Genomic DNA, 27,100 nt, shown 5'->3' on the forward strand with positions numbered 1-27,100 from the left:
AAGTTAACTTGCCATATGGATTTGGCTATAACATCTCCAATTTAAACAAATCCTTCCCAGTAGAGTGTCTCCTAACTAGCTCCAATTTCTACTAGCTTGTTCTTTTCTGAATTGGTCCAATGAATCCTCGTACATCAACAACAAACTCCAAGAGAGACAAGGAGTGAGAGGGGCAAAGGGGGCCGGCCTTGACGCTCAGCAACATGGCAGCCATGAATATGAATGGAGGGAGCCGCGGGCAGAAGGATAATGGCAGAGGGAAATGCTATTCAGATGACAGCTGCCGCCTCTCTCTCCCTGCACCGTCTTTCTCCAGCTGCCCACCCCCTCCGCAGGGCCTTGATTCCCAGCCCAGAGGAAGGCTGCCGTGCAGGCAGCTTTCATGGTGTTCTCACACTCCAAAAGCACAGAGGATAAAAGGCTGCCGTGTGGAAAGCTTGTGCTTCATAGAGTAACAACAGTGCTAAATGTGTTTAAAAATACGGTGCTATTTTTCCTGTCAATCACAGCAAATGCCAAGTGGCTCTCCAATCTACTGGGAGGTACAAGGGTGAGCATGGTTTAATTGGCTCTGGGAATCTTAGGAGCCAGCTAGACCTTTAATTAGAGGAGTTGCTGGATTGTGTGATGCCTGAGTTAGGGAGGGGCAGACTGGTTCTGCCCTGGTCCTGGTTGTTTGCGAATTCACCTTTGAACGAACTTAAAAGGATTCACTCATACTAAATGAAAAATTCAAGGTAACAGTACTCCACATATTTATCCACAATCCTAGTCTCTTTGCATATGAATTAGATTCGGTAACAGTTTGTTTCCAATTCACAATTTCTTATCTAGGCCAAAAGGAGAAGCTCTGAGCTGCAGAAGGGGAATCTGAGACTCAAAAGCATCTAGCTGTCAGGTGGGTAGACAGGCATTTGGTGTGGGCCCAGGCACCACTAAAATGGGGGCTGTGTGGGGAGAAAGTTCCAGTGTGGCTGGATCTTGTAACTTTTCAAGAGTAACTCCATAGTTTGGTGTGACTCTGGGTTACAGGATGACAAAGAGAGGCAAAAATCAGTACTTCCTATAAGAAAACAAAAATCTCTGAAGATCAGACTAGCCCTGTGGATACAGGGTTTACAACCTTGCCCTCAAACAGAGCAAGGCCTTAACACAGGACTTATTTTGTGTGTGTGACTATGCACATATGTATGTGTGTGGTGTGTGTGCTCGTGTGTGCAGAGGCCCCAGGAGATGTCGGCTAGCCTCCTCTATCACTCTCCACGGTCTCTCACAATATCTGAAGCTAGGCTGGTAGCCAGCAAGCCCAAGTGATGATCCTCCTGTTTCTGCCCCCAACATACATTGGAGCAGAGTATGTGTGGCCATGGCTGGCTTCTTATGTAGGTACAAGGGATGTGAATGCAGGTCCTCAGATGTACTGGGCAAACACTCTTACCCACTGATGACCACTCCAGCCCCTGAAAACAGGACTTTCTTTAAAGAGCACCAAAATCATATACGCATAAGTTACCATCCAATATGTAGATGAGAAATAGGAACAGATCGTGAATTTGAATTCAAAACTGCTTTATCAATTTTCCTTAATCAAGTCCCTAAAATCATTTTGGATGTATTCCTCCTTTTATTGAAATAGTAATAATAAAGCTCCAGGGTTTACGTTTTAAATATTTTACCCAAGGATTTAAAAGGCAAATGTATTTACTTCCACACCTCAGCTATGACAGATTTCTCTTTCATGTGTAAAAAGACTGAGGAACAAAGAAACAAGCCGATTAAATGGAGGAAGAGGTTAGAACTCCAAAGTCCAGTCTCCTTGTGATTCAACAAGAGAGCAAGCCTCGTAAAACCCCTCAGGCCACGAAGCAGCATCGTGGAACCAAGTTGCTTTCACAGTAGTCCTAGCAAGCTCTACGTTCCTGTTGCATCACTACTACCAGATGAGTGAGACTCTGGGAGAATACACTATTTCATTACCTATGGCAACCTCGGAAGCAGTAGAGTCCAGTCCCCAGGACCTAGAGTGGTCTTACTGCAGCTGTAGACCTGTCAAACCAAACACGGTCAAGACCCAGCCACAGACTACTCTCCTCCATCTCCTTCCTATTCAATATTTTTATTTTCAGATTTAATTTATTCCCTACCTCTCTCCCAGAGTTCAGGAATTAGACACCTAACTAACCTTCACCCTCCATCCAGCATTTTACCCCTGAATTATTCAAAACTTGAAGTATTTCCCACATTAGATTAAAAATACACATTATTTTAAAAAAATAAAGGACTCTTTAGTCAATTGTGGGTCATTGTGTAGAGATTCTAGTCCAGTGCTAGGTACACGGTAAATACGGGTTGGGTGTCCCACCCCTCCCCAGGTATACATCCAGGGAAGCCTAGCAACGTCTAATCAGACAGTAGTTTTTTGAGCTTCAGAATCCTTCTTAACACATCCTCTCCAGGAAGCCATAACCGATGGGTCAGACTTGGCTTGTCACAAGGCCTCCAAACTCTCCAAATACCAATATGCTAAAACTAAATAAAAGCACAGACAGGAACATCCACAGTCTTGCAAAGACAGCATCACAAGAACGCTGGCAAATCTCTTTTTATCTACTGTTTAGCCTAAGTGTTAAGATCAGCAACCATAAAACAATCTGGCCGAAGTCAGTGACCACGTCTTCTATTATCACCGCCCTGCGAGATGCCCTGACTCTTTCTGAATGGGAGCGCTTCTTAAAGTCCTGCATGGGAGTTGATCAGTCACACCAGAGATCAGAAGGGCTGGCCCCCAGCACAGTGAAGCAGCAGCCAGACTAGGCACTGTCCATAGAACAAGATGGATGTAGGGGTCTAAGAACCAAAAAGGGAAAGGAGGGCAGGGAGGGGGAGGCAGATGAAAAACTCTCATCTCGTGTTTCCAAAACACACCTTCTAAGACAGAAGGAAGGCCATAAATGTCCCAACTGGGAGCAGCTTTTGCTTCAGGTTCTAGTCATCTCCTCTTCTCCAGTCTGGAGTCCAAGAGACTGGGCCAGATAACATGCATGACCTCCTGTTTCTCTCAAGTTGGCAAGCATGGCTTGGATGTAAATGTCTCCAACAGGCTCAGACACTTGAATTCTTGGTTCCCATTGGTGGCATTGTCTGGAGAGGTGTAGGAGGTCTGGCCTTATTGAAGGAAGTATGTCACTGGAGGTGAAGATGTGAGATCTCTGCCTTTGGTTTTGTTCTCTGTCATCTTGCCTGCTGCCAAGCCTCCCTACTGGGATTGTTCCCTTTGGAGCCGTGAGAGCAAACCAGCCCTCCCTTCTTTAAGTTGCCTTGGTCATGGTGTTGCACAGCAACGGGGAAGTAATTCATATAATGAATTAGGATGAACGGACATCTAAGTGGAGGCTGACCCCGTCAGCGTATGTACATGGACCGTGTGCATGCAGGCTGTGAGCAGCTGGCTATGGGAGCTGGGAACTGAACCTTGGTCCTCTACAAGAACAGCATGTGCTCTCGACTACTAAGTTATCTCCCCAGCTCCTGTTCCTGCCTGTCTCTTACTTCTGCTTCCTCCAGATCTCGACTTGCGCCTTGTGAGAAATACTGACTAGCAGCTGTCTGTAAAGTCATACCACCGGAGTCAGGAACTTTCAGTGAAGAGGAACCCCATAACCTGTCACCCCTTCAGGACTGGTGACTTCACTCTCCCAGTAATCAGGAGAGCTGGAAGTTGAAAGCTCTCGGCTGAGAGCCTCCCAAGGAATCGCAATTGGTTAGAGGGAGCAGATTCCCAGGAGCTGACAGGTCCATGGGAGAGATGGGTAACCTACACACAGGTAACCTACACACTAGCTGACAGAGGGACATAAAGACTAGGCCCCCTTGCCTTAATGTGGGACAACTCTTTTAGACTGGGTGCACTTCAATGCATCCTGTGTTTCATTCAGTTTCTCCCTTGCCCAATTCTGCTGCTCTCAATGACCTGCTGGGTGTTGTTGCTGGGTGCTATTCCTAGTAAACCTACACGCAAATCTCAATGTTCTCGAGAACTAAAGCGTGATCATCAGAAACAAGGTACAACTATGTACAACTGTGTATTGTTTACTGAGACCTCCAACGTTTGTATCTACCCTACTTAAGACTTTGCCATTCAGTGGACACATGAAAGCACAGACAGGTTGTTTACCAGTCCCATTTTAACAGTGGCTCTGCTGGGTCTTTTTCTATGCTGTTCTCACTGCCCGTGGTTCTGAGGTGCATATGCACAGGGTCCACAGGGTATTATGTTAGTAACTGAATGAAGCACAAACTCAGCAGCTAACTCCTCAGTCCATAAATCACTCACTGATATGAACAGCAGACGACACCATGGCCAATGACCAATCTTGCCACTTCTTTCAAAGCATGTTAGTTACTGGATTGGTGTTAGCCCTGAGTGTCTGGGGAGTCAGAGAAAGGAAAACAGGATTCCTTGTTAGTGTTCCCACAGGCTTTCATGAGGGTCAGGAGCCTGAACAGGAAAGGGGTCTGAGAAAGGTCCTAGGAATGAGTTCTTTCATCCACCACAGGAAGAGCGGGACCAGTATCTACCCCTGTCTGCTTGTTTCTTATTGATTCCATAACAAACTTCCATAAGCATAGACAACATGTTTTTTAAAATTTATACATTGGAGGTCAGGACCTTAAAATAGGGCTGTGCTCCTCTGGGAGGCTGAGAGGAGACGCCGTTGCTCTCGTTTCCTTGCTGCCAAAGGCTATGGGCTTCCTTGACCCATGACCTTGCATCACACTAACCTCTGATTCTGTCACTATCCCGACTCTGATGACCTCCCATTTATTAAAAAGAAAAAAAAAAAAAACAAAGAGTAAATATGGCAGACCCACCTTGATAATCCCAGACGTCCATCTACTTCGGTATCTGTACAGGATCCCATATACAAAATCCCTTTTGACAAGCAAGTTGCATACCCTCAGGCTTGATGGATGAGAATGGACAGCTTTGGTGGAATATCGTTCTGCCTTCCACTATCAGCTTTTCCCAAATGGCTGACACTCTCTGGACAATGTTCTGAATTTAACTGCAGGAAAGACAGACTGCGTGCCAGCATCCGTCTGCCTCTGTACCCACTGGAAACCGGTGGGCACAAAGGAATGACTTAGCTTGGTGTTCTCGGGTCAGCTTTTCCAGGGAGGGTCTCTCAACACACTCAGCCCTGGTTTCACTCTGCACTGTAAAATACCCCCGTACCAGAGTACCAGGGATACTGAGTCCATTGTCTTTCTCTTGGATACTCACAGTTCCTACAAACATACCAAAGGTTGGCGATGCTGTACAATAAAGGAAGCCTTTCTGGCTTGCTGAAACCCGGGTTTTCTAAATGTGCTTTCTTATATTCATGGACGCTTTGGGAATGCTGCCCTCCAACTCTGGACAATGTCATGAAAGCAGCTCTGTGGAAAGTCTGCAGACCTCTCAGTCCCCTGAAAAGCCAGTTTCCTGTCAGTTCATACCACCTGTTAGACTGGCTTCTTCTTTCACCAGCCCTGAGCTGATGTGATGATGCATGTTGACGCATGTGATCCAAGTGTACGAAGTCATAATCTTCAGGTACCTCAGCACCGCCTGGAGATTCATTTCTGGGAAAGACTGTGCCTTGCTGCCCCCCCAACTCGGCCCCCTTCTCCTTGAATCTGGCTTTCCAAGCTAATTTTAAAAGTCCAACAGGAAATGGTATGTCATCAAAAAGACCCAGAGGCTTTCACCGCCGCCACTTCCTCATCAAATCAAATACTTGGGCAGACTGCCTAGTGAAACAGACACACACCCCCTCCAAAAAAACAATTGTTTCTTCTTTCAGAAAATGGACTGCTATTGTCAAAACAGATAGGAAGGCATTGCCTTGTATTGGTGCAGTCCAGGCTTCAGCCAGGGTCTCTACTGCAGTGGGAGAGTTCATAGGGTCTTTCTTAGGCATCATTAGAGGCATTGGAAGAACAGAATCTGAGTCAAAAAGAAACTTGGAAATCATTCATTTAATTTCCTTTTATAATCCCGGAGTCTTCCTTCACTACACCTGATTTAAAAGCTCTTAATTCAGGTTTTGCATATTTTATAATCATCATCTGCCTTTAAGGATCAGGTGATTTGCAGAGCCTCATGCAGGTGATGTGCCTCGTCCCTGTGTCTGAATGCCTCCCCTCATCTGTCCAGAGTTCTCATCACAATAACAGTCAATACTTATTGCATACATCCATATTCCATGTGGCAAGCACTCTGCCAAACCCTATCATTACGTCATCTTGTTTGTGCTTGCCTACAGTCCGGTAGTACTGCTGCTTTATAGGCAAACAGCCACTTCCTGAATTTTACTGTATTGACTGGCACTGAGCGTGTCCCACGCTGGACAATGTACTCAGCACCTTCCACTTTTACCCTCACATCTCCAACTAGATGCTGTTACTCCTCTCTGAGATGAAGAAGCAGAGGCTTCCGCGTGCTCAGACATTGCCATGGTGACAGAGCTAGGATGTGGCAGGGCCGGAACCCGAACACTGAGGAATCTCCTACTCATCTTTACTTCTTCTTCTATGCTTTCTTTCCAGCCAGGGACTCCCACCGGCTCCCAGTGGCTCTGGACATCCTGAATTCACAGAGCACTTTTTTCTCATCGCCCTTCTCTAGTTATTTGTCACATCCTGGATAGAGGTTACCTTCTCTTCACTGAGCATCCCTTGTATGCTGCTTGCAGCGTTTGCTCTGTAAATGCAAACGCATATAGAACAAATCTTGTCTCAACTGGAACGTAAATGAAAATCTGCTTTGTTTTGAGGCAGGGTCTCTCTATGTAGCCGTGGCAGGTCAGACTCCCTATGTAGATCAGGCAGGCCTCAAACTCACGGAGATCCACCTGCTTCTGCCTCTCCAATGCTGGGATTAAAGGTGTGTGCTACCCAGCTCAGCTGAAAAATCTGTTTTTCATGCAGGGTTCCCAGGTCTCAGTTGTTTATTTCTAGAAACAACTATTCAATGCTTTTCAGTACAAGGCATTAAACTGATAGTTTGTTTCTCAAACCTTTGCCTGGCAGCCACCATAGGAGACAGCCACTGTTTCAGTTCCCTCAGATCTAGGGTGAGGCCAAGGTCGAAAGGACCTCTACCAGTCAGAGTTATAGCTCCAAAACCTAGCAAAGCATCCAGAACACAGCAGATGTTGAAAAATTATCTTTTGAATGATGATCAGTTAAAAACTCATGCCCGGCCTGGAGAGATGGCTCAGAGGTTAAGAGCACTGGCTGTTCTTCCAGAGGACCTGAGTTCAATTCCCAGCACCCACATGGTGGCTCACAACCATCTGTAATGAGATCTGATGCCTTCTTCTGGCCTGCAGACAGAACACTATATACATAATGAATAAATAAATCTTGAAAAAAAAAAAAAAGAAAGTCTGGTAAAGAAAAAAACAAACAAACAAACAAACAAAAAAAAAAACTCATGCCCTTTCTTAGTTGAGAACCTAATGGCAATTACGGCTGTGGGTGAGGAAGAGTGGAGAGTCGGTTTTCTTAAGGGATTGTGGGGGTTTGAACGAGAAAGGCTCATACACTTGAATATTTGGTCTCCAGTTAGTAGAAGCCTTTGGAAAACACTAGGAGGTGTGGCCTTGTTGGAGGAGACATGTCATTAGCAGCCAGCCAGCTTTGAGGTTTCTAAAGCCCACACCACTCCCAGGATCATTCATTCTGCCTCCTGCTTGAAGATCAAGACGTGAGCTCTCAGCTACTGTTCCAGCTTCATGCCTGCCTTTCTGATGCCATGCTCCCCGCCATGATGGTCATGGACTCTAACCCTCTGGGACTGTAAACCCCAAATTAAAGGCTTTCTTTCTAAATTACCTTGGCCAAGGTGTTTTATCACAGCAATAGAAAAGGGGTCTAGCCTCTGAGAGGCTGCCTATGATCCCGTGGATGGTCCCACTCCAGAGCACACACAGGCAGCGTTAAATAGACTCTGGGGGAAAAGGCAAATGTGAAGTTGGGAGGGCAAAATGGCTGTAGGAGGTAGGGGAGAGGGGAGGTAATGGGCGATAGATTTAATCAACACACACTGTGTACATGTATGAAATCCTCATACAACTGAAAAAAAAATTTAAAGTCATGTCCTTGTGAGGATACTGGTCACTCATATGGTGTACAGACAAACATGCAGGCAAAACACTCATACACATAAAATAATAACACATTTTAAAAATAAGCTATGTCCTGCCAGTTGTGGTAAATGACCGCAATCCTAGCACTCTGGAAATTGGAACAGGAAGATCAGGGACCAAGGGATAAAAGTATAGGGACTGCCCAAGAATCCCCGGCAGGCTATCAGGGAATGGGAACAGGAAAATCTAGCAACCATCAAAGGTTTCTGAACACACAATGACCCAAAATTAGCCTAAAACCAAATACACAATGAATCTGAGGTGTTGCTGGTGGCACTCAACCATGCAGCATGACTTGACTGCAGCCCTGGTTCTGAACACAGCATGCTCACATTGCACTGTGCGTGACGTTGAGCCACACAACGCCAGCTTCCCCGGAGTCCCTCAGATTCCGGAGCACTGCGTGCTATGAACTGTGGGGCATTTGTTGTGCAGAAACACAGTGATTTAACTCCATAAACCAAGGTCTTCTAATATCTTCTTGCCATCATGCCTCAGTCTACAAGTATTAAATTGGTATCCCTTTGGATTCGACTGTGTTAGATTTGATTTTTTTAAAATGCTATTTGAATTGCTGACTTTGAGTTTCACAGAAAACTTGTTAAGAGAAATTTTTGGGTTGAAATTAGGACAGAATGGCCAACAATTTCTGAAATGGCCCTAAACATACTTCAGCCATGTGGTGCTATGTATTTATGTGAAGTGGCATCAACTTAAGACAGTCTTCATATTATAGAATCAAATATTTGCCCGAGACTTAATTCTTTATGTAAAATGAACACATCCATCTCATCAATGTAAATATGCTTCCACCTCTAATAACTACAATGTTATATGTGAAGATTTCAGTTGCATGCCTACTGTATATTTCTGTATACCTGGAGTTGTACAAAGATTTCTTGGGCAAGCAAGGTCACAAGTGGAAAACGTTTAAGAAGCCTTGCTCTAGACAGACTCAAAAGGCTTGTATTGGAGAATGCAAAAAAATCAAGATGTTTATTCTTACATTTTGAAGTCATTTCTCTAAAAATAAATGAATATATTAAAAGTATGTTACATTATTAACTCCTGCAGGAAACACGAAGAGGATGGTGATCGGATGCCTCCCCTAAATGCAAACAGAAAATCAAATGGAACCCCAGATGGACAGGCTGAAAATGATACAGAGCTTGAGTTTACCACTAAGACCATTCCGGTAGGCAGAAAAGCAACACTGATGTAGATGCTTAAAACAATACAGAACATCATTTGGCCTAAATACATTTAAAAAAAAGGGAGTGGGGGTGGCCAATATCGCTGTTTACTGAGATCAGACTTCTCACTAAAACAGAATTCCAGGTCTCTAAAATCCTAATCTTTCCATCACTCCAGTAAAAGCAAAGGGCTCCAGTTCCATGTGATTCAGGATGCCTACCTGTTACATAAACAAAGTCTGGCCTTGGATTAGCAAGGATGGGCACCCTGTGTGCACTGGTGTGATGGTAAGATGGGTGGTGAATGGGATACAGATCTGCATCTGTATACCATGTCCCAGAGCCTAAGGCTCAGTCTACGGAAATGCCACCACAACTGTCAAGTGACAAGTCATCTTATTTTCTGATTTTCCTAATGCTCATTATTCCCATAAGATAAATTTATTTACCCAATAAAATTACAAATAGATTCATATATTAAGAAATACTGTTTCTCCACCCCATCTATGAGCTGCTGGAGCACGTGAAGGGGCCTGACCCGCAGACCCAAAGCTGCAGGATCTCAACAACACAGGGCAACAACAGGATATCCAAGAAGAGTCCCAATGAGGGCCCAGCATCGATAGTGTCGTAGAAACCAGAGACCTAGAACCAGACCAAAGGCTCTTTGCAATGAACACTTGCAAGTAAAGATATATGGACAAAGGGGTTTATTGCGTGACTCACTGTGTCACACTGCAGCTTCCATGACGAGACTTTTAATTTTTCCTTTTTTCTTTTTTTTTTTTTCTCTTAAATTTTGTTTTATTTGGGTGGGAGGAGCGTTGCAGGGGCAGAGGGTGGATGCAAAGGGACAGGGGAATGAATGGGATCAAGATGCAGGATGTGAAAGGCACATCCTGAGTAAATAAATAGAAAGTAAGAAACAAACAAACGAATAAATACTGCTTCCTAGTCAGGTGTAGTATCAGCATTGGGGAGGCAGAGGCAAGCAGACCTCTGTAAGCTCAAGGGCAGGCTGGTCCACATAGTGAGTTCCAAGATAGCCAGAGCTACATAGTGAGACCCTGTCTCAACACACACACACACACACACACACACACACACACACACACACACACACACACCACAGTTTCATAAGACTGAAACCCAGCAGGACAAACTCCCAATCCTGTAGCTCCATGTCTGATGCTAGAGGGCTTGGATGATTCCACTCCTCCAGCTTTATGACTGAAACACACCTGTTTCTCTTGGGATGGTTCTATGCCCCGTATGCAGCTCTCTCTTCTTAGCAGATATCTCATGATTCTGGCACCTGTAACATCTTAGGGTCTCCAATGCATTCCTGGCTTCATTTTCATATCTTCATATGCAATGACCTCTCAGCCACCAGCATGGCCTCGGCACCTCTCCTTAGCCTTGGAGGAAGGTTCTACCAACCCTTTACCCTTTCATGCTTTGGGGGAGCAGAAAACACCTCGGGCCTTTCGTTTTTACAAGCTGGAAGCTTAACTGGATAGGGTCTTGCCCTGAGGGCACCACTCCCTTTATTTCATTTTAGATTAGGCTTTTTAAAAATCTTCTCATCTTGGGGCTGGAGGGATGGCTCAGATGTTAAGAGCACTGACTGTTCTTCCAGAGGTCCTGGGTTCGATTCCCAGCAACCACATGGCAGCTTCACAATTGCCTGTAACTCCAAGATCTGATACCCTCATACAGACATACATGCAGGATGCAGGCAAAGCATCAATGCACATAAATTAAAAATAAATAATTAAAAAAAAATCTTCTCATCCCTTTCAGCATGAGCCTTGTCTCAAACATTAAATTTCCTGGTACTGCTTCTCTCTTCAAGCCGCACATTTTGTATTTCTTTTTGCCCATATGCACTTTTTTTTCACTGTAGAACTGCATAAGCATGATAACTAATAACTACAAGACAGAGACAATACTAGACTGTCTGAAAATCTACTCCACCAAATAAAATCAGTTCATTGCTTTACAATTTAGCCTCAGACAGATTCTTAGGACATGGGCAAAAGGCAGCCACATTCTTTGCCAAAATACACTAGAACAGTCTCTAGATCAGTTGTTAATACTGTTTTCCTTTGAAGCCTTTGGAACTGGTCCTCCGCAATCCTCATTGCTCCAGGATCCTACTGGGAGCGCCCATCAAGTGTCCAACCATTTGTCTAGTCCAAAATCCCCAAGACTTCCACATTCCTCCAAAAACCAGCAGGCTCAGGCCTGTCCGAGCAGTAGCCTCCTCCCTGGTAACAGCTTCTGTTTTAGATCTGATAAGTACCTTCAGCAAAGACGCAGGATGTGAAATCAACATACAAGAATCAGTGGCTTGTCTGTATACCAAAAGTAAACTTGCTGAGAAAGAAACATAAGAAAAAAAAAATCCCATTCACAACAGCTTCAAAAATTCAAAACAAAACAACATCATCTACAACAAAAAGCACAGGAATAAACCTAAGCAAAGGGGTTAAAGGATCTACAGTGAAAATATTAAGAAACTGGGAAAAGACATTAGACAGTGGAAAGACTTCCTCAGTTGCTAGATTGGTAGAATTAACATCGCGAAAATGGCTATATTACCAAGAGTAATCTGTAAATTCCAAGCAATCCCCATCAAAATTCCACTGATGCTCTTCACAAAACTATAAGGACAAAACTAATAAAATTAGCATGGAAACACAAAGGGCTCTAAATGGTCAAGTCAACCAAAGCAGAAACAGCGCCGCTGCAGGGAGTGCAATGTCTGACCTCAAACTACACTAAAGAACCATAGTGACAGAAGTGGCGTGGTGCGGCCACAAACAGACACGCAGAGCAACAACAGAGCAGAATTCCCAGAAATAAACCTAAACAGCCGTTTCTGACAAATATGCACATACATGCACTGGAAAGAGGACAGCCTCTTCAACGGATGATCCTGGGGAAACTAGATATCTACATGCAGAAGAAAATAAAGTTAGATCCCTATCTCTCCTTACCAAAAACAAACAAACAAACAAAATAAAACCAAAAAATCCCCAAACAACAACAACAACAAAAAACAAAATCAGTTCAAAATGGGTCTAAGACCTTGATATAAAACCCCAATACTACTATGACTAGAGGGGAAATGCCTTTGGATATGGGCATAGGCAAGAACTTTCTGAACAAAACTGTAGTAGCACAGCAAATAACCCCCAAAATGGGCAAATGAGATCTTTATAAAATTAAAACTCCTTCACAGCAAAGGAAGCTCTTGGCATAGAGAGAAGATGTCCTACAGAATAGGAAAACACTTTGCCTGTTATATTCCAAAAGGAGCGTTAATAGTGGAAGAATCACCAAAGTTCAGCAAAGCAAAGCACCTGAATCTTCAGATTGGTCAGCCAGTTTGTGAACCAAGCAGACAGTTCTCAAAAGAAGAAACACAAACAGCCATGGAGTACTTTTTAAAATTCTTAGCTAACAGGGAAATGCAGGTGAAAACTTTTTGCCATTCCACTGTACCTGAGTTAGAGTGGGCCCTGCTGGAGACAAAGGAGACTGGAAAGATGGTTCAGCGGTTAGAGCGTGCACTGCTCTTCCAAAGACGTCAGTTCACTCTCTGGCACTAATATGGTCACTGCCTGTGATTCTGATCTGTTTGGACTCCAACGGCAGACCCTGCACAAGTCACACCATTTAAAAAAAATAAACAAACAAACGACAATACATGTCGGGAAATGTGAGGAAAGGGCAACTGGGGGGAATGGAAGCTGGTACAGCCACGACGGGAATTGGCGTTGAGGAATCTCCAGGAAGGAAAAGTTCAAGGACCATATGACTTAGCTCATGGGCATACACCCCAAGTTCTACGACAGACATACTTTCACATCTATGTTTATTGCTGCATGCTTCATGGTACGTAGGAAATGGGAACAGCCTACTGTCCATCAGCAGTGGGATGGATAATGAAAATAGACACCAGAAATTTTATTCAGCCACAAAGAAAAATGAAATTATGACATTTGCTGGCAAATGGATGGAATAAGAAATTATTGTATTGATCAATGTATTCCAGACTCAGAAAGTCAAGGACCGCAGTTTTTCTATCATAGGCAGATTCTAGATTTTAATTTTCCTATGTGCGTGTATGTGTGGCTACAGGTCATGATGCAATGGAATGGACCGTGGAAGGGGAAAAAAGAGATCCTGAAGGAAGTGAGGAGAGCAGAGAGGTGACAGAACACAGGTGGCACAGAAGTGGAATGGAGACTACTTTGAGGAGGGCGGGGACAAGCAAGGAGGGCAGGGATTTGAGAAGGTGGGGAGGAGGGTCAACAAAAGCAAGAGATGTATGAAAATTCGAAACCCATTATATAAGGAAAGAACGAGAAGAAGGGAGGTAGGAAGGAGGAAGGAAGGAGGGAGAAAGGAGGGAAGAGAAAGGAAAAAAGGCAGGAGTTAAGGAGGGAGGGAGAGAGAAAGAAAAGCTGTACACCCTCCTCTGTTTTAACCACCTGCTGCTCCTGGGCCTGCCCACAACTTATCTCCGCAGGAGGATGCCCAAAGTCCTTGCAGAGACCTTCACCAGCTCAGGCTCTTGGCTCCTCTCACAGGGGTGGCAGTCCCTATTCCAGCTGCCACAGCAGAAGTGAATCCCAGCCACTCCCTGGAACCATGCATGAGGTCTCCCGTGCATGAGGTTGGGTCTCACACCCAGGTCCCAGCATCCTCCTGAGCTCATAAGAAAGGCCCTGAGCTGCAAAGACAGAGAAGGGGCCCATGTGTCCAACTCATTTTGTCTAAGCCAGGAAGACTGTAAAATTCTCTCTTATAAAGATGTTGTTTTTGACAGGGGAGGGTGGTCATGCTATTAGGTGACAATTTTTTTTATTAAGAAAAAACAAAGCATGGCATATTCAAGACATTTTTACTTAAATAATAACAGCCTGACAGAGAACCACACAGACTAGTTTTGTGTGACTTTGGCCAAGTTACGTAACCTTTTGCAGCTGTGGTTTTTCAACTATTGAAATAGCCATCTTGCAGGATTTTTTGTTATAATAATGCAAGCACACTAGCAGTACTACTCCTGGGTGCCACAGCGCTAACAAGAATGTTCCTGAAGGGGTCTCTCAGTCCCTGCCCACCTGTCTCAGTGCTGTGACGGAAAAACCATGACCAAATGCAGCTTGGAGAGGAAAGGGTTTATTCTGCTTATGCTTCCACATCACTGTTCCTCACTGAAGAAGTCAGGGCAGGAACTCACACAGGAGGAACCTGGAGGCAGGAGTTGGTGCAGAGGCCATGGAGGAGTGCTGCTTACTGTTGCTCCCCATGACTTGCCAGCCGGGGGATAACCCCAGCCACAAAGGCCTGGGCCCTCCCCCATTTGTCATTAAGAAAATGCTTTACAGGCTTTTGTACAGCCTCATATTATGGTGGCATTTTCTCAATTGAGGTTCCCTCCTCTCAGATGACTCTAGCTTTTGTCAAGGTGACATAAAACCAGCCAGTATACTACCCCTACCTCTCTTTCTGACTACTACGGTGCTGGGCATCAAACCCAAGGCCTTGTGCATGAGCTACACGGCCATGGAGTCCAGCATTTTTTCCATTTATTTATGTATGTATGTATGTATGTATGTATTCCTTCGTTCCTTTCTTGTTAGTAACTTTAATTATTTTTAAATTGACAAAATGAAGTTGTATGTTTTTATCATTTATGTCTTATGCCACCCCTGACCTGAACCAACTCACATCCCTGTGGCACATTTTGACTGCCAGGCATTGGTAGAGATGGGCTAACAGCTCACCAACCTACTTTCTTCCTTTCCCACTCAGGTAACCAAATGTCCTAGAATTCCTTGCACTTAGCTGTAAGTTCTAGCCAAGGGGATGCGACTAGCAGTGGTACCCACTTTCTGAGGTCTAACCTCGTGTCACTCGGCCATGCACACTTCACCTACGCTGCCTCTTCCCTCTGCCTGACAAGCAAAAACGGGAAGATGTGGAAGATGATGGAGCCACAAGACAGAGCGGCTCTGTGTCTGGTCGCTGCTTGGAGGAAGGCCAACTGCAGCTCAGTTTCCTGCTCAGAATTCAGACAAGCTAAAACTGCTCCTGCTACTTTTGAAGCATTCTCTGGTTCAGAGTGTTTTGTTTTGTTTTTACAGTAGCTGGTAAATGAAATCCTGGGATTTTCGAAGAATGTCATCAGATTATATATAAAAATAATTGATCAGTGTGCCAAATCAGATCCCTGCTCACAAAATATGCTCCAAGACTAAGATTTCATTGGAAAGTAGGTCTTCTTTATTTATTTATAGATTTGTTTATTTTCATTTTATGTGTATGAGGGTTTTGCTCGCATGTTGGCATGTGCACTGGGTACATGTCTGGTGCCCTTGGAAGTCAGAAGAGGGTGTTGGATCCCCTGGAAGTGGAGTTACAGATGGCTGTGAGCCACCACGTGAGTACTGGGAACCAAACCAGGGTCCTCTGCGAGAACAAGTGTTTTACCACTGAGTCATCTCTCCAGCCCCTGTAGACTAGGTTTTACTTGAGTTAACCTACACAATGTGCCAAAAGCTTAGGAAAACAATGAAAGTCCGCTTTAGTATATGGAAACTTCATTCCAGTGGATGTCTCTATGACACAAAGAAAGCCTCGACAGCTTAACTCCAGGTAAATGGAGGCCCTGCCCTGCCCCATGAGCAGCAGTGTTCCATGAGAGTGTAGTGTGACTTAGAGGGTTAGTGCAGAGACATTTTTGAAGTTTTTTTTAAAAAAGTCAAATTGGAGAAAATTGGTGTTGTTAGATATACTCCTTTATATTTAGTAACAAATAAGGATCATGTTCTTTTCTTTTAAGAATTTTCTTTTAATTTATTTAACCTAGATGTTTGCCAGCATGTATGCCTGTCCATCACATGTATGCCCAGTGTCCGAGGATGCCAGAATAGGGCAATGGATCTCTTGGAACTGGAGTTACAGATAGTTGTGAGCCTCTGTGTGGGTGTTGGGAACTGAACCTGGATCCTCCAGAAGAGCAGCCTGTGCTCCCAACTGCTGAGCCATCTCTCCAGCTCAGGATCATGTTCTTAACTTAAGCAATTACATGATTTCTTAATTGTGTGATTATATTCCATTATGATTTGATGGCAGAGTGCTATCCATGGCTTAAGTACATCTGAAACATCTTATTTAAATGTTAAAATATACAAAGCTATGCATTTGTTTTGTCTTTACCTAAGAACTACACCAGGGGATAGTCTCAGGAACTTAAGCCTGAAGCCAAACATGTAGAAATTCAAGTCCCAACTTCACCCTAAGATCAATTAAGTAAATTATTTAGGATAATGCCTGAGGTATAAGACACCAAATCTAACTTGAGGTCATCCAGCTAAAGATCTAAAGCTCCTTGAGATTACTTTTGACTTTTAGAAAATAATCATGCTAATTTGGTTAAGGTCACATCATCAAAGGAATATTAATAATCGATGGCCCTTCTGGAAACCCTCGCTGGTTTCACAGAAGTTAACTTGGACCAAACACATCACAGGCAACTTCATAAAATCATGCCTCCGACTATACTCTGTACCTCTGCTCCTGCCTCTATCTGAACCGTCAGAGCTCACCTGGTCCACTGAGAACCTGTTCAGTCTGGTCTCCTAGCTTTCTTGTGTGCTCCAAATATCCTCACACGCAGCTCCTCAAAGCATCTCTCTGAAACGCATGCCACATCATACCAGTAGCTCTCTTGCTCAAAACTCCTTCCCCGTATTTTCATTGGTCTTACAGTAAAACAGGAACTATATTTGCCTTGCCACGCCCCACCCAATGCCAGCTATTCTGGTACCTGCCCCATTTTCTTCCTTCCCGTCATCTACTCTCCTTTGCATAAATACCCCAACTTCTTTCCCTCAACACCTTAACTTCCTGCTCCCTTTGCCCCAAATACTTTCCTTGCAGCTCTTTACATGGCTGATTTATCTTTCTTTTTGTGTCTCAGATTACATATCCCTTCACCCCATTAGACTCTTGCCCTACTTATTTCCTTCATAAAATTTATAAGGCCCTATAATTTCGTTTTTACAGTCTGAAGTCTTGGGTATTTATGATGACACGAGCCTCCAGCCAGCACTCCTTCCCTCTTTAACACCTGGATCAAACATCATACCCTCAAAGAAGGACAGATAAGTGGATGAAACGTGTCAGCAATGTATATTTCTTTTTTTTTTTTTTTTTTTTTTTTTTTTTTTTTTTTTTTTTTTTTGGTTTTTCGAGACAGGGTTTCTCTGTGTAGCTTTGCGCCTTTCCTGGAACTCACTTGGTAGCCCAGGCTGGCCTCGAACTCACAGAGATCCGCCTGGCTCTGCCTCCCGAGTGCTGGGATTAAAGGCGTGCGCCACCACCGCCCGGCCAGCAATGTATATTTCAACGTCAATGACTTAGCAACGGGGACCATCCATGAAAAACTATATTACCATATTTGGCAATAATCGTCACTGCTCTGTCCTGCTGTACAAGGAGAGCCCAATTGTACAATCTTAACTACATGTCCCCTGGGAATATAAAACTGTCTGAGGACATTCACATGGCCCTTTTCACACTGAGCTTTACGCTTAACAACAACAAAAATATAGAATCGGTAATCCCAAGATGTATGTCAAAATTTAAGTAGTTATAGTGTTTGGAGACATGAAGCTGTTCTGGCTTTGAACCTTAAGTCAGGAAACTTGTCAGAACACGAGAGAGACAGACACAGACAGACAGACAACAGACAGACAGACAGACACACACACACACACACACACACACACACACACACACACACAGGAGAGAGAGAGAGAGAGAGAGAGACAGAGACAGAGAGAGACAGACAGCCAGCCAGACAGCCAGACAGAAAGACAGACAGACTGTTGTATCCAAGACTATTCCTTGGAAGGCACTATTCACATCAAACTCAGGATGCCACGGAAGTTCAGCATGACTTCAGCTTTGTTTATGGCCCAGCTCACTGACAGGGCAGTGTGTTTTCCAGGTCTGACTAAATGGTAGAGACTGGTGCCTACAAGTTATTTCCTCCACAGTTCCTGGTGCCTCTAATGGGAAATGCAGGCTTGGATCAGACACTGGAAATGTAAGGCAAGTCTCTCCACACTAAGTGCCCTTGAGAACGCCAATGTGTGAGCGCAGTTTTCCCTACTTCAGATGACAAAGAAATGCTACCCGACTCCAGCGAACCTCTGAACTCCCCTCTATAGCTGAACATGAGAGAAATCACTGAGCCCCTGCACAGTGCCTGCCAAGGAGCTGGCAGAGACATCAGCCTGCATAGAGCAAAGTTTCAAGAACCAGGTCAGCAAAGTCCCTGAGGATGGACCCTCCTGTGAGGAAGTCAAGGGAGGGGATCTTTGCCTAGACATCCTCCAGTGCTCTCTGGAAGGCCCTTAGAGAACACTCCTGCCAGGAAGCGGCATCAGCGAAAGCTTTGGGTCTACTGAGCACTCAGCCTGGCTGCCTCTTTCCATTTGAGATACTGTGAACATTTTAATAGATTATATTATATTTTCTCTTTGCTTGTAGAAAGCCCAGGGACAATTTCCAACTCTCTGCAATAATGCCGTTGGACATTATGGTGTGCATTCATTCATTCTGGTTATATCCCTGACTTCCTCTTATTTTCCCTCAACTCTGATTTCTTTAATTACTTTTTACTCCCTTGCATTCTGTATTACTTCAAGCAGCTTCAAATCCTTTTGGGAGAGAGTCTGTTAATGCAGAGATACAGTGAACTTTAAACAAAAATCATGACTACCCTAGTCTGAAAAGACAATGTGGCTTCATGCAGATTTAGTTTTGAAGACTGGTTGTCCTGGAACTACCTCTGTAGACCAGACTGTCCTCGAACTCACAGAGATGCACCTGTCTCTGCCTCCCAAGTGTTGGGATTAAAGGCGTGCACCATGTTATTAGATTATGAGCACTAGCACTGAGGTGAACTACTCCTTCACCATCCTTTCCTCAACAAACACTCATCACTCCCCAGTTAGAAAGCACAAATACGTCTAGTGAGTTACTCGAAGTTACACAGTTATGGTAAAAGTGTAGTTATTAGACTGACTGAAATTTAAAAAGCATACTCGAGCTAAAATACTACAACATACTTATCCATATTTATTAAACATTTATGCACGCTATGTGCTCAATGCATAAGGCAAGCATAATGAAAAAACTGTATGCATAATTTGATGTATCCAATGATATAATTTGATACAATAAAGAACACAAGCAAATAAGTGGATTTCATGTATGGAAGAAAGTCTGGTAACTCTCAGGCTACCCATTCTAAGCTGTTTTTCTGAGTAAATGACTTTGCATTGTAGCTCAGAAATCTCATGTTATGAGGCCCAGGAGTCTGGGGAAACCAGTCTTAATTTATACAATTCAAAATAAGTTTATAGGAACTTTGGGAATATTAGGCCTAACTCAGTTTCCGTTGTGAAAAGGTTTCCTCCCAGAACTGAGAAGCCCTTGTGACAGCCGAAAGAGGTTGGGTAAGAACAGGAATAATCTGGAGTCTCTGGGATGCCTGTTCTTTCACGAAGGGGAGGGATGCTCCCATGTGAGAAAAGGAGATCTTCACACTACAGCAGGAAACTTAGGTTGATGGAGTTGAGGTGAAGACACCTTGGCTGAGCCCTGCTTGACCCCTAAATAGTACTGTGACCTTAAGGAAGTCACTTCACACACACACACACACACACACACACACACCAGTTCACCTCAAGGGCTTATGTCTAAATGCCCTCCACTGCTATACTGCATGACTAGGAGTCAGTGCTCACGAGGGTTCGAGGAGTCAGTGCTCACGGGGGTTTGAGGAGTCAGTGCCCACGGGGGTTCGGGGGTAGAGCATGGGAGGGGGTGGGAATGGCAGCAGCACACACCTTTAATCCCAGCACTCAGTAAGCAGAGGCAGGTGGATCTCTGTGAGTTCCAGGACAGCCTGGTCTACAGAGTGAGTTCCAGGACAGCCAGAGCTACACAGAGAAACCCTGTCTGGGGAAACCAAACCAAACCAAACAACAACAACAACAACAACAAAAGAGTCTGCTTCAGTGCTACCTCAGGTCAGGAGTGTTGCCAGGAAGAAAAGACCCCCTTCTCCACTCCTGCTGGGAACAAATTATCCCCGACACTCCTCCCAGTGCCACCACTGCTCCAAGAATAAGAAGTTCTGTGATTAGCATCAGATGATGGTGGTCTAGAGAAAGCTCCCAAGACTTTTTCTACAAGCTTCTTTGCCCTTCATTAATGACAAGAAACAGGACCACAAGCAAGCCAACAGTGATTAAAAGAGGATGGTGCCTCATCTACGGACCAAGCATCTTCCTGTCCGTTACTCAGCCCACCGTCACATTTCTCCTCAACTATCAGCACACTCAGATGTACACGCTCATCCACTGGGATCCACTGTGGAAAGGGAAAGACTATCCTGGTAGGTGGCATATTTCACCACCATCCTCTGAAAGTCTTACTGCCATCCAGGGCACCCCCAGAGAAGACAAGAAGGGGAATGAGGAAGTAGATGGAAGCTATTCTGACAATCCCAAAATCAACATCATCTTCATTACTGGTGCATATTAATTTACTTATATTCAAACGTTATAAATTTCTTTTGTCAAGGATCATCTTGTAAGGTTCATATCATTCTTATGCAGGAAGCTGTAATGATGCATAGTCTTCAGCAGGGTTGCAAAAGAGGACTGATGTTGACAAGTCTAAAGAGCCTCCCAAGTGATGATATGATAAACCATAGCTACCGAGAACACTGATACAAAGGCTTGGAGAAGGGGAAGAAAGGTCTTTCTTACTTTTGTCCTTACAAGTTAATATCCAACCAGACTTGAGAAACACAGGAAATCCCATGGTCCTTTTTATTCTACAAACAGTTGGAGTCATGATTACAAAACTGTGTAAGTCACATTTCTAGTCTAGAAGACATGAATCAACCCAAAAATATGAACCCAAGATATCACTGGAGTTACCAAAGTGTTTATGACCTAACTAGCCTTGGGCAATTCAAAGAAGCAGCATCAAAAATAGCAATGGCAGACACTTCAGCTGCCATCTATCATGTCCTCAATCACCAACAATACCTGACTTTCCTCCTTATCCCTAAACAAAAAGGAAACCGAGGTTTAATGCTCCATCATTTAACTGTCTGTTCTGGGCCTCATCTTTATGAAGAACTTTCAATCTACATTTTAAAACAATTACCTGCAGATGATAGCATGTAGTTCTACACATGAGGTGTCAATGTTATCACAATTTTGATAACCCTGTTTTAGCGATTTAAGAAGCACAGAGTCTCCTATCCCCACCTGTGGAGGTGGTCCAGATCTCTCACTTTCTTTTTATTTTTTCTTTCTTTCTTTTTTTTAAATTATTTATCTTTATCGTATGTGCATTGGCATTTTGACTGCATGCATGTCTGTGTGAAGGTGTCAGATCTTGGAGTTACAGTTTGTTAGCTGCCATGTGGGTGCTGGGAATCGAACCCCGGTTCTCTGGAAGAGCTGTCAGTGCTCTTAACCACTGAGCCATCTCTCCACCCCCAGCTCTCCCACTTTCTGTGGTTTCTGCAGGCCATTCAAAAGGCAGCAACCAACCAACAGCTCCTGCCATCATGGACCTGTGCTCAGACAGGAGAAAGACATGACCAAGGCCATAGAGCAGACTGATGACTTCCCCTGTCCTGGGGAAGGGGGAGCATGATGAGAAGCCAAGCTTTCATGATGGGAGGTGCTTTCTGGCCTCACTTTCCCCAAAGGGACTGAAGTTTCACAATGTGCCAATATCGTGACTGGTGTAGTCGTTGACCCTTTCCACCGGGTGCAAGTTAAGGGCAGTACAACAGAGGAAGGGACAGAGGACCCTGTGAGGAGCTAACCAGGAAAAGGAGGCAGTAGGCATGGTCCAGCAGAGCTCACAGAACTGCTCTGGAATAAACACCCTACACAGTGGAGACCTCAGTGTAAGGAAGCATATGCCCTAAGGTTTAATTACCTCCAAAACAGTACAACTGGAATGACTCACGCTCAGTAACAAAGATGATCAACAGTCCAGACTGGAAACTTGTCCTTTCATAGGAAGCAGTAAATCTTCACAACCCATGTGCCCCTGAGGTAAACCCAAACTAGCTTGTCTCCCCTGAAATGCTTCATTTCTCCATTTTGTCTGACACATTCCATCTTGTTCATTAGTGTCAGCCTTATAATCCGAAGGGACTTCACACAGTTCAACTGATAACAAGGTAGACACTGTTAATTGTGTTCCCTTTGATGGAAACAGCACTACACATAAAAACTACTACAGAGCATGCTGGGAAATGAAGACAGGTCTCATGGGCACAGAGTTAGCACGTCCATGTACATGCTGCTAATGAAAGAGTGGACAGCTGTGACAGACATGTATAGGGAAAAAAAATGTTTCCTCAATAGCCTTTCAATGATTCTGAGGTACATTCAGTTGGCCTGAACAAGTGATTGATGATCCAAAAATGTTTCTTATTAGGGTAATTAGCAATTACATGTGAGTGTATACAATGTGTGTACACGTGTGTCCTCTTTGGAATATGCACTGTTGTTTGCATCTGTCCATAAGTGATGCCAGCAGTGAGAAATGAAGCTAAATGCAGCTCTAGGGAGATGGAGAGAAGGCAGAGGAAAGTGTTCCTGAAGGAAGAGTGTCAGAGGTCAATGGGAGCTCTGTCAGAGGTCAATGGGAGCTCTCAGGGTCAGTAAAGTTGCCAGATAAAATAAAAATAGTAAATTAAACTTGGATCTTAGATTAATGGGAGAAAGGGTTTTCTCTTAGTGCAGGTATGTCAGAAATATTGCGGGAATATTCCTTAGGTTTATTTGCTAAATTAGGCAATCCTAATGGCCAGAGAGAGGGAGGGCATGCATGCCAGCCACCTTTCTTCTTTGTCATGAATACTATCAAGATCAGCACCAATTGACATTTAAAGCACCTGGAGAATGAGGTCTACCCACAATTACATGCCTGTAATTGCAAGTTCTTTGACATCAGGTAGTACACTGTATTCCTCCTTCTGTAGGACCTGGGCCACGAGTCACACATGACAAACACTTAAAATGAAGTTTTGAATAAATAAGGATACAAGATGAATGGGAGGGGATTTGGGGGGAGAGAGCTTAAAAATAACAAAGCCACTCATGGCCCGCACGGAGGGGGTGGGGGCGGGGGACGGGGGACAGCAGGGAACTTCCGCATCTGCTGCAATCTGCTTCACCTGTGGGAAGAAATGATGCCTCACTGTAGCAAGGCCGCTGCACAAGAGCTGAAGTGTCCTAAACAAGTGCAAAGAACACTGAGCACCGCAGTGAACTGGAGTGACTGAGGAGGAATGTTTTAAATTGGAGATCAACACTTACACAATCATTTACTTCAAAAATGTATAATTAAGGAAGGCAAGGCCTTGCAAAAGCCCCATCTGATAGGCAGCTCTACTTGGAAGTGCTTGAACTAGAAGTTTTCGTTGGAAATGATACAAGCTTTGTAAGAAAGCGGGGGTGGGGGTGGGGTGGGGGTGGGGGGGAGTGGGGGGGTCAGAGATGCTGTGCACTTTATTGACACTGTGTGCACATGTTTGCTCACAGATGTTTGTAGATATGCACCAACGTGTTTTCGTGTAAAGGGCTACGAGATCAGTACATTGATCTCCCATAGAATTCTCCGTTGTCCACAGCAACAGACTAAGGGAAATGTCCTTTGTAAGTAGAAATGTTGAAGTTTATTGATTCTGTTTCACTTTCTCTTAAAGATGTTTGCTTTTTAAATAAGAAAACACGTGCTGACCACAGACAACTTAATAAAATAGGCGAATAAAAATAAAAGAATAAAAATCACTAAATTTGCCAATCAGAGATAAGATGCAAATATTTCAGGATCTTCTTTTCTGTCCATGTTTGCAAATATCCACATTTAACAAAAATGGAACTAGATCCATCCTACCAAGAAAGCTTTTGTTTGTTTGTTTGTGGTTTGTTGTTGTTTTATTGTTTTGTTTTGTTTCTCTTTGTAGACCCAGCTGTCCTGGTACTCGCTCTGCAGACTAGGCTGACCAGACTCAGAGATCCACCTGCCTCAGCCTCCTGAGTGCCAAGATTAAAGGCCTGCATCACCACTGCCAGACCAAGAAAGTTTCTTTTAAGAAATAAAATAAAGTCACCCAAGTGACCAAATATATTCCTATATTCCGACATAACTTTTAGTACTTGTGCAGAAATTTTCTCTGGATGCTTTACTTAACCAAGTGCTGCTTACCTTGTTTAACAACCAAATCTTTAACAATATCATTATTCTTGGGCAAGAGGATGGAGAAAGTCTAAGAGAAAGAATTACTGAGTCAAAGATATTGTAGAGTGTAAAAGATTTTGAGCGATGTCACCATTATGTCCCCTATGACAATCAAATGATTAAAATCAATGTATATTCTCATATAAAAGAGCCCCCTTTCCTGATTTTGTTTTTGACAATCAGCCATGCAGAGAAACAGTCTGTGAAATTAGAATTTATATAGATAAAGTATAGAGAGGAATATCTGTAATATTTCCTGTTTCCAAGAACCCGGTCGGTCCATAACAACCAACAGTTTAAGAAAGTCATCCACAAACAGGACCCCAAGAAAGACACAGGGATCACCCAATGACAGAGAAATGGAATGAGATCTACATGAACAGCCTGGACATAAGTGGGGGTAGTGAAGGGCGAGGGTCGAGGGAAAGAGAGCTTGGGTGAGCGGGAGATCCCAGCTGGATCAACAACAGAGAGGGAGAACAAGGAATAGGAGACCATGGTAAATGAAGAGCACATGAGAATAGGAAGAAGCAAAGTGCTAGAGAGGCCCACAGAAATCCACAAAGATACCCCCACAACAGACTGCTGGCAATGGTCGAGAGACAGTCCGAACTGACCTACTCTGGTGATGGGATGGCCAAACACCCTAATTGTCGTGCTAGAAACCTCATCCAACTACTGAGGGATCTGGATGCAGAGATCCATGACTAGGCCCCGGGTGGATCTCTGGGAGTCCAATTAGCGAGAAAGAGGAGGGTTTATATGAACGAGAATTGTTGAGACCAAGGTTGGATAAAGCACAGAGACAAATAGCCAAACGAACGGAAACACATGAAATATGAACCAATGGCTGAGGGGTCACCAACTGGATCAGGCCCTCTGAATGGGTGAGACAGTTGATTGGCTTGATCTGTTTGGGAGGCATCCAGGCAGTGGCACCGGGTCCTGTGCTCATTGCATGAGTCGGCTGTTTGAAACCTGGGGCCTATGCAGGGTCCCTTGGCTCGGCCTGGGAGGAGGGGACTGGACCTACCTGGACTAAGTCTACCAGGTTGATCTCAGTCTGTGGGGAAGGCTTTGTCCTGGAGGAGATGGGAATGGGGGGTGAGCTGGGGGAAAGGTGAGGGGGACAGGAAGGGGAGAACAAGGGAATCCGTGGCTGATATGTAGAACTGAATTGTATTGCAAAATAAAAATTAAAAAAAAAAAAGAAAGTCATCCACAATTAGCTTTTGATGCAACCAAATGATTAAGAAGAATTTTTAAGCCAGAATTTCAATCACAGTCTACTTGTTGTAGAACTCTAGCTGCTTCCCATTTCAATAGAATACTATTGAAAATTCATTAGTTTCCTTTTTTCTTTACAAAAAGAAGAAAATAAGCTAGGGTCCTTTAAAGTCATAGTATTTTCCATTCTTAAAGAAAGGAATCCATTTCCTCTTAAAGAAAGGAAGACCATAATCCAAAGAAGATTATTTGGTTAAACAAGGTAAGCACCATGGATGGCAGACGACCATCATAGCATAGTCATAGGAATCTCGGTATGAGTTAGCTGGCTGAAGTGGGTGACCTTCTACCCAAATGCCTTATGGGTGAAAAACATGCGGAGCAAACAAAATACTTCACAGATTCCAGAACCACCAAGTAAGAAGGGAAGAGAATGAAGTGAAAGTTTTTAAATACTCTGTCTAACCTAAATCTGTATCTAAACTGTATAAAAAAGAAATTGCATGACACTACACCAGAGAAACAAATGAAGCAGAAAAAATACTCTCAGATATACAACCCACCAGAAGACTGTTAAGACATGAGCATATGGAATGCAACCCAGAGATGACTCTAATGAAAGGAAAGGGTAGCTGTAAAATATTAATTTCTAATGTCAACAGAAAACTAAGCCACCTTCATCCTGTATTTTCTAAAGCTATGCTAAGTAAAAACTCAACTGTGTCATCCTTTTTGACATCAAGAACTATATATATATATATATATATATATATATATATATATATAGAGAGAGAGAGAGAGAGAGAGAGAGAGAGAGAGAGAGAGAGAGGAAGGAAGAAGAAATATCTAAATACAGAAGCCTAATTTGTCAAGATTGGGAAAAGTTAAATTATGTTCTTGCTAGTGAACTAGTCATTAGTAGTCACAGTCATTTGGTTAATGACTAATTCAACTAAAATAGAAATTTGTCTATAGGATCAGGTACAAAAGTATATTTTTCAGAAGGATTATTATGTCTTTGATGAGAGTTGAATCGGTTTTTTTGTTTTGTTTTGTTTTGTTTCTCCTAGTGTTGGGAACTGAACTTGGGGCCTTGCAAATGCCTAG

General features: G+C 43.7%; 1 protein-coding gene across 1 annotated transcript in view; it reads right to left on the minus strand.

The window, feature by feature from the left end:
* Window positions 1-27,100, minus strand: part of Mob3b (MOB kinase activator 3B) — a 204,559-nt gene that overhangs the window by 170,827 nt on the left and 6,632 nt on the right. The window lies entirely within an intron of this gene.

This window comes from Peromyscus eremicus, chromosome 2, assembly GCF_949786415.1.
Source record: "Peromyscus eremicus chromosome 2, PerEre_H2_v1, whole genome shotgun sequence".
Classification (NCBI taxonomy): Eukaryota; Metazoa; Chordata; class Mammalia; order Rodentia; family Cricetidae; genus Peromyscus; species Peromyscus eremicus.